Below are 8,821 nucleotides of genomic sequence, written 5' to 3'. Positions count from 1 at the left end.
TCGTTTGGCATGGACACTTTCGAAGCAAGGCTGAATCCAATCTTCCATGCATGATTGATTTTTGCATTTTGGAGATTGGGCTTGTTTTCCATCATTTGAAATTTTTCTATAATTGTTATTTGCCCTTCTTTGAGTAAAGGCAAAAAGTTACTCTTGTATCCTGTAGAGATGGAAGCTTGAATTTTATCACCCTACATAAGAAGAAAGCTTCATTTTTAGAGCCACTTTTTAGTATGTCAATAACTCCTTTTTCAGAGCAGAGCAGCTCGGAAGGTCAGAGCAGAGACCAGAGCAGAGCAGCTCGGAAGGTCAGAGCAGAGACCAGAGCAGAGCAGCTCGGAAGGTCATAGCAGAGCAGCTCGAAAAGTCAGAGCAGACCTGTCACAGCCCACTATCCCAATGACGGGTTAACCGGGGTTATGACTTGGGTTGAACAATAAGAAATGGAAATGGACAATTACTTAACATTAAAGTATATGGAAATGTCACTCATAGATAAAATGCTAGGATCATATATGATTATTTGGATACTTATAAAACATACACATAAATGAGAACTGATTAAGGTGGGTTACCCAATAACACGTGTCACAATTTCATAACATAAAGTTATCCTAATCAAAGTGTTTTGCAGCGGAAAACGTGTGAGATATACATATGAAGATGTATACTCAAGGTTACATTTCTTGAAATGTCAAAGGAACACCCGCTCAACATCATTCCATTCCATCAACTGCTCAACCTGCACATTTAGAAATACATGCAGGGCTGAGTATAAAAATACTCAGTGGGCATAGCCGAAAATACATTCATGCATACATATATAAATTGAACTGCCATAACAGTAACACACAGGGGTTTTCTTAAATGACCTGCGCTTACTAAAATATTTCTTTCATTTTCATAAAGTCGATCGGCCGATCATTTTCCTTCATATGATCCATATCTGTTCCTTTCTATCACGCGCCGGGAAGGAGGCCTCCTTACCACGGACGCCAAGACCGGGCGCAAGCGACTCGCGGTCTCCATGAGTGTACACGTTAACCCTAGCTAGCGACCTTTGTCTAGCATAGGATCCCAATTGGATTTCCTTTAAAGTTGGCGAACCAACACAGATAGGATACATATAAAAACATAAACATTTTGGCAGTCAATCATTTTTATAAACATTTCATTTTCATAACATTTTCATTTTCATAAAGGGCATTAAACATATAAGCATTTAATAAGAACTGAATAAATAGTCAAAACATATCATGCATATATATTCGCATATGAGGCCTACGTCACGCAGGGGATCTCTATATACGTAATAATAAAATAATGCCCACCTGGATAGGCAAAGCCTGAAGATCATAATCACATAACCTGTCTTGGGAAAGCAGTGCTAATCCCCTTGGTCCACAAAGCCTACAAGAAATTCTATTCTTAATAGGTCTCCTTGAATCTAATCTTAAGTCATGGTGTAGTGCTTAACATTCTATGATTCACTTAGCCGGGTTTTTAATGAATAAATAATTAAAAACATTTCTCTTGAGTTAAGAACACCAACAATATTCTTACTCATCTTTCTTTAATAATTGGAATTATAAATAAAACCAATTAAATCATAAATACTTTTTATTTCATGATGCAAATGAAATGTCATGTCATGCTTAGCATATGATAAGTAATTACTTAAAATATGCACTTAATAATAATTTAATATTATTATAAAAATTATCCTTTAAATAAATTAATCAAACTAATAATAGTTCAATTAATTAAAAATAAGAAAGCCCAATTTAATTAATTGAAGGCAATCCAAAGTTTTTAAAAATAATTAATCAAACTAATTAATAGTCTAATTAAATAAAATAGGGAAGCCATTTAAATAGATGAAATAGAGCTCATGCTTAAATAAATAATAGCCCATATAAATTTAAAAGATGAGGCCCAACTCAATAATATATGAATGGCCCAGACTGAATAAAATAAATCGGGCCCAGCTAAATAAAATTAAAAATCGGCCCAAGCTTTTAAAAATCGCAGCCCAAATCTATTTAAAAATCGAAGCCCATCACTCATAAAAATCGGCCCAAATACTCGGCCCAAATCCCTCAAGCCCAAACCTCTACCCTATTTCCCCTCTCTTCCTTCATTCTCACGCACACAACACATTTCTCTCTCCCTCTCAGCCGCTCACTCTCTCTCGCTCTCTGGCTCTCCCGCCGCCGCCACCGGACGGCAGCACCGTCGCCGGAGGCCGGCGGCTCCGCCTCCTCTCTCCTTCCCTTCGACCTCAAGTCTCCCTCTCTCTCGGCGGCAGCAACCGCCGTCACGGTCACCGCCCGACATCAGCGGGCAGAGCCGCCGTGCAGCGGCCTCCTCTCTCTCTAACTTCCGGCGAGCAGCCTTGATAGGCGCCACCGCCGTCGACTCTCTCTCAAATCTCTCGCTTGTTCACAGATCCGACGGCCGTAGCAGCGGGAGCTAACCACCACCGTCCGCCGACTCCGACGCCTCACCTCTCTGTCTCCGGCAGACGACGACAACGCCGCCCCTGTCTCCCTCCGCTCAGACCAGCTCCGACCAGCCACCGCCCCACACAGGTAAACCCCCAAATCTCCCTTCTCTTCCTCTCAAAATACAGAATCTGAAAATCTAATTCCTCCTCTCTCTCTCTCTCGTTGGCAGGAAGAGGAAAAAGGCGGTGCCTTTGCCGCCGTGGCGTCGCCGGCGTCGAGCAGCCACCGGGCTGAAACTCACCTCCCTCTCGACTCATCACACAAGGACAGGAGACAAATTTCAAAGCTTCAAAATGAAATCTTTTCTCTTTTCTTTTCAATGAATCATGCTTTCATGTAAAAACAGTAAAAGTGTGGAGTATTACAGAAAATAGAATGATTATGCTTTGGTGTGTGTGATTTCTTGGATGCAAGAGGCTAAATGTTTTCGTTGTTGAGATTTGTGTGTTTGTGAAAATAAATGGAGATGCTTTACCCAATACTGCAAAGTATTATAATTTGAAGAGAATGAAACCTTGTGATAATTGTGTTGAGGAGGAGCTCCCTGAATCTGGGTTTGTGTGGTCCGAAAATGTGCAGCTGTTTAAGGCTCTGAAATTCTAGTTCGTTCCCCTTTCTTTTGGAAGAGAGAACTTCGTGAATTGAGAAGTAATGAAAATTGGGCTGCACTATAGTCTTTTGGCAGAAGAACATGGCAGACAAGCTTTACTCAAAAGCTATAAAGTGTAGACCTTTGAGGATTATAGGGAGTGGGTGGAAAGGAAATTTGACAGGTAGAGGGTAGTTGGTTGGAAAAGAAATTGGGTAGGTGGAAAGAGTGTAAAGTGTGAGTGTTGATTGGACTAATAAAATTCCTCAGGATAAAATATCGGGACTGTAATAAATACTTTAGGGTTCGCTAAATAAGTATCTCGTGAAACTTCTTGAATGCTAAATTAAATAAATATGCAACGCACATAAATTTAATAATTAAATTTACAAATGCTTTTTGTAAATTACTTTTGTTGGAATTAAAATAAATTTATTTTCTTTATATCCGGCGTGAATCATCCTGACTTCTAAGTTCAAAATAAATTCTAAATTTAGCTCGGGGAAACGGGGTATTACATTCTTCCCTCCTTAAAAAAAATTCCGTCCTCGGAATTGCATATCTGGTATTCTAGCTTGTGATACTAGTCATTCATTTCACCCTTCTCTTTTGTGGCCTTTTCCATCCTGTGATGGTTCCACTATATGACGAGAACAATATCATTGCCTCGTAAAACTTGAATCTTGCGATCAAGTATCTGGACTGATTTCTCTTCACAACTTAGGTCCTGGCTAGGACTACTTTATCTTGCTTAATCACATGCTTTCTTAATTGCGAGATGCTATACGTATTGTATACATCCACAATGCTTGGTAGCAGAGCCAACTTATAGGCTACAAAGGCCTAACTTATCTAGGATCTCAAAAGGTCCTATATAACGGGGTCGTAACTTGCCCCTATTTCCCGAAACGTATAACTCCCTTTGAGGGAGAGACTTTGAGGAAAAATCGATCCCCAACATTAAATTCTAATTCCGATCGGCGTTTATCGGCGTAAGACTTTTGTCTATCTTGAATATATATATATATATATTTTTTTTTTGATTCTTTGCTTGATGTGGTCGACTTTTTCAATCATCTGTTGGACCAGTTCAGGACCTAACAACATTCTTTCACTCACTTCATCTTAGTAAAGTGGTGAACTACCTTAATTGTTTCCTTCGTCCTAAGTCGCCTTCTCAGATTTGACTATGGAATTCTAACATCAAACTTTTCTCATCATCTTGGTAACTTTCACTTAAAGATTAATGGCACTCCTTCTGCCATGTAAACTCATTTTCTCATTTTCAAATGATTATTTAATGTGGTTTTCTAAGTTTCCATTGTGGTGGCGTTCCAACTTTATTCTTGCTGTAGCTTCTGGCACTTTAGTCAAAGCATTCACTCTCTTAGCTTGAGCCTACTAGCCTTGGGGTTGGGTTATACTTTAAGTTTAGTTCTAGTGCTTTCCTTCCATTTCCTTTTTCTTTACCTCCATCTTGAGGTGGTGTACATATCTTGTTTGTGCGTGAACTTTTTCCTTCTCCAATTGTTGTAGTGACTCGGTGGTGAGAATCTCGTTCATTGCTTGTTCCTTCATAATATCTCCCTAGTTTACTAGGGAAATTGAAGATCTCATGCCGCGATTCATTTACGAACTCCTTTACGCATTTCTCATTATTCATTTATAAATGACTTAAATAAGCATTTTAAACTCCATTAAAAAGGAATTGATTTAAAACATTTTAATCCTTTTAAAATCCATACTCATAAAGCCTTAACTCATGCTCTATCTCATGTTCTATCTCTTTACTCAACTCTATATTAACTCTCCACTCATCTCAAATCCTTAAGTTCAAGGATAGGTTTCAAGAAAATCATGGTACTAAGTCTCGATTTATCTCTCATATAAGGCTCGTCTAATCTCATTCAACACATAGACAACACAATCACATAAGGCACATAAGAAAACACAATCAAACATTATCAAAACATGCTCTGTTTTTACACCGACTCAACTTCAAAATCTAACCTGTTCTTACTCCGACACCTCTTGGACTCGAGACTCATACCAAAAGAAAGGTCTTCGAGTCTATTTTCATATAAAAAAATAGAGTAAAAACTCCAAGTATTGTAGGAGACATGACTGTTTTACTACAGTCTACCGTATTCGGCAGTTTTGAGCAATCGAAAACTTGGATTTTTGAAAAAAATAGTAAATATTGTCAAACTGGGCTCAAATTTTGTGGATATCTAGCTAACACAATAAGGTTAATACCATAAAATTTTGGAAAGCTAGATCACACAGGAAGCTACTGAAATGAATGACTCTTTTCCCTGCTCTCTGAAACTCTCGGTAGTAATGTGCAGTTTCGGTTTTGTATTTTATAAAAATAATAGACGAAGTCCAAATGACTTGAAATTTTACCGATGTTCTCAAGACTCATGTAGAGACTTGGTATAAAATTTTCAAAGCTTTTTAACATTGAAAAACCGTCGATCACAGTAGGTCAGTAGGCCTACGAAATTCACCACAATCTCATCTCAAACTCTTAAAATACTCAACTCAACATTCCTTCAAGGAAACTCATCAAAGCTCATTTTAAACACATATAACACTCACAAACATTCAAGCACATTATAATGCTCATCATACTCAAATCTTGACTCTCTTCTTACATCATAACCTCAAATCTCTAGTAAAACGTTTCAATGAACGCATCATTAAAATTCTCTTTTCATTTTCATGCACAAAATTACTCAATTATTCAAACATGATCTCATTCATCATATAAATCATTATACACATATAGATTCCCTTTTATCATGTACTAAACTCTAATGAAACTTCATGTATCATCATAAAACTCTTAATAAAACATGACAAACTTTCACATAATGGTCATAAAGCAATTAAACCTCATTTTATCAATCATCGACTTCTCAAAATATGAAAACTCAAAAACTCATATAAACTAAACTAAGTCAAAAATTTTCATAGCCAACAAAAGACTTACTCAAACATAATTATACACTAATATCATGCTCAAATACATATATCTTAAGCCAAAATCACTTTAATAACACATAGGCAAAAAGTCCTAATTTTTATTAAACTAAACTCTTTTGAAAATATCACTAATCATGTATAACCTATTGATCAAATCATAGATCTAACATCCTAGGTTACCAATTAGCACAAATCAACATCATAAAACAAGATCACATATAGATACACATGTATGTCATCTTCTTCCTCAAACTAACACTTTTCATTTTTCACCTCTCAACCTCAAGCTTCAATCTCATCCATCATTAATCATCTGAATCATCTCATAAACTCAAATCCATCATCAATACATCAATTGATCCATAGGATCTCAACATCCCAATTTTAGGTAAACTAACCTAATAGAAAAATCTATATCTCATGGCTAATCATCAAGATATTCATATATATTAACTCAATAATCATCAATCATCATATAACTCAAGCCAATTCAAGAAAACAAACAACAAAATTTCGTAGGGTTTCAAGCCCCTAATTTTCGAAAATTTCATAGAAATAAGTTGGGTGATTTTCTTGCTCAATCATGATCATATACTCACATATAACATCATACAATCTAGATCTATAAAAATAAGAATCACTTACCCAAGATTAAACAAAGATCAAAGTTTTCCTTTCTCACTCTTCAAACCAAACCCCACGGTCCTCTTGAAATCTTCAAGAATTGAAAGGTGTTTATGTTGATTTGGTGGAGGAATTGATCTTGATGTGAACTTGGAAGCTTTGGTGATTCATCTATGGTGATCTTTTGGAGCAAAATCGGAAGAGAGGGAGAGAAATTGAGAGTGGCCGAATGGTGAAGAAAATGAGGGAAATGAAGTGAATTTGTCTTGCTTAGGAAGGATGATTGGAGACCAAATACTATTCACCATTTAATACTTGTCCCCCTATACACTAATCCCTTCCCTTCATCTTCATACCACACGTCCACTTCAAGTAAGGCTAAGGAAATTAATCACATGCTTATTAGATTAAAATAATCATGTGTGTGTAAGGTTGTGTAGTCTAGAATAAATCATGTATTAAGCTACATTAACAAAATCATAAAAGACTAATTACTAATCAATGCAATGCTACAAAATTCTTGTGACCAATATTTAAAATAAATATGGCACTAATATTAGTGCACTCACTCAATTATAATATTCCTCATCATAGGAAAAATGATTTGAAAATATTTTGTTTGGAAAAATTTTCATAAACCGGCATTCTTTGATTTCTCGGTAAAAATAAACTGCACTTGCTTTGAAAACTTAATTAAAATTCCAAGTGCTAAAGTCATCAAATAAAAATCATAATAACTTGCTCACAATGACATACGTAACAAAACTCACATAATCAATCAGTCACGTAATTTCACATAATATCACATCAAAGCAGTCGGCAAACACAGACAAACTAGACGTCTCTCCGACCGATTTTTTTTTTTTTTTTTTTTTTATATCAAGGTTTTTCACTCTTTCTTTCTCGACTCTATTTCCAACTCATTATTCCTATTTTCTTAATAGGACAGTCAATCTCTCTGACATCTCAGTATTCTCAATAGTGTTAAGACACTATCTCACAACATAGGGAAAAGTACGGGGTGTTACATGTACTATCAAATTTAGATAAAATTCATGACTTCATGCATAATTTAAAATTCATGTGGCTCATATAAATACACTTAACTCACCAATTAAAACTTATGCACCACATTTATAAAAATTTTCCTTTAACTAAGCACATTAAAACACATATATAATGATTAAATCACATCAGATAAATCAAACCAGTTTTTATTATAAATGGATGCCGAATCCTAATTATTAATAATTAAGCCCTTAATCAGGGATTAAAAGTCGGGGTATGACATACTATCCACTTTAAAAGAAATTTCGTCACGAAATTTGTACCACAGAAAATAATTCTGGGTACTTCTCATTCATGCTAGAATCGAGTTCCCACATCGCCTTTTCTTGATCATAGTGCTTCCAAAGAACTATTACTAAGGGTATCGACTTATTCCTTAGTACTTTAACTTTTCGATCTAGAATAGATTCGGGTCTCTCCTCATATCAATTGGATTCCTAATTCCAATTTATATACACGAGATTTACTTGAGAATAAGTTCCCTCGTCCTTTTTCGGCGGTTCATTTTGCTCCTACCTCATTCCTAGGGCTCATCTACGGGGTATTCTTTTTTCCAAAGACTAAAATAGTCATCAACCCATTTCTTGTTACCTATCACATGAATAACACTTTCCTATGAATTTATCTTAAAACTATCATAGACCAATTAACTTAAGTCCTCGTACTCGAACACTATATTACGGTCTTAGCTTGGACTCTGAATTTCTATCATAATGAGTGGTCGATATCATTTATAGGACAAAAACTAATCTCAACCAATCACAATGAGACACAATTATATGAAGTCATAGTTTGGGTAGTATACTACATCGGTAGACTAACATTTCTTGGTCTTATCAAACAAGGGGATCTATTATGATAACTCACGAGTTGCAAGGCTCAAACTCAACACAACATCAAAACAAGGTGTTGTAGAAATTGTTCAAGAGAATCAAAAGAATGACCAGAGGGTATGAAATGATTAACTACTAGGTCGAACAAAATGACCTCGAGTATGTACCCATCTGGCTTTTCAACCGAAAGTTGAAACACATGGGTTTTCAAC

At 36.0% G+C, this 8,821-nt stretch overlaps 1 long non-coding RNA gene across 1 annotated transcript; it reads right to left on the bottom strand.

Moving 5' to 3' along the window:
• Positions 1 to 475: 475 nt before the first annotated feature.
• On the bottom strand, positions 476 to 1,792 carry LOC131022763 (uncharacterized). Its single transcript, XR_009101411.1, has 2 exons — positions 1,332 to 1,792; positions 476 to 742 (listed from the first exon to the last, which is right to left on the bottom strand). It is a non-coding gene; the product is annotated as an uncharacterized LOC131022763 (long non-coding RNA).
• Positions 1,793 to 8,821: the final 7,029 nt, after the last annotated feature.

The sequence above is a fragment of the Salvia miltiorrhiza genome, chromosome 4 (assembly GCF_028751815.1).
Source record: "Salvia miltiorrhiza cultivar Shanhuang (shh) chromosome 4, IMPLAD_Smil_shh, whole genome shotgun sequence".
Classification (NCBI taxonomy): Eukaryota; Viridiplantae; Streptophyta; class Magnoliopsida; order Lamiales; family Lamiaceae; genus Salvia; species Salvia miltiorrhiza.
This window is presented reverse-complemented; position numbering and strand designations above follow the sequence as displayed.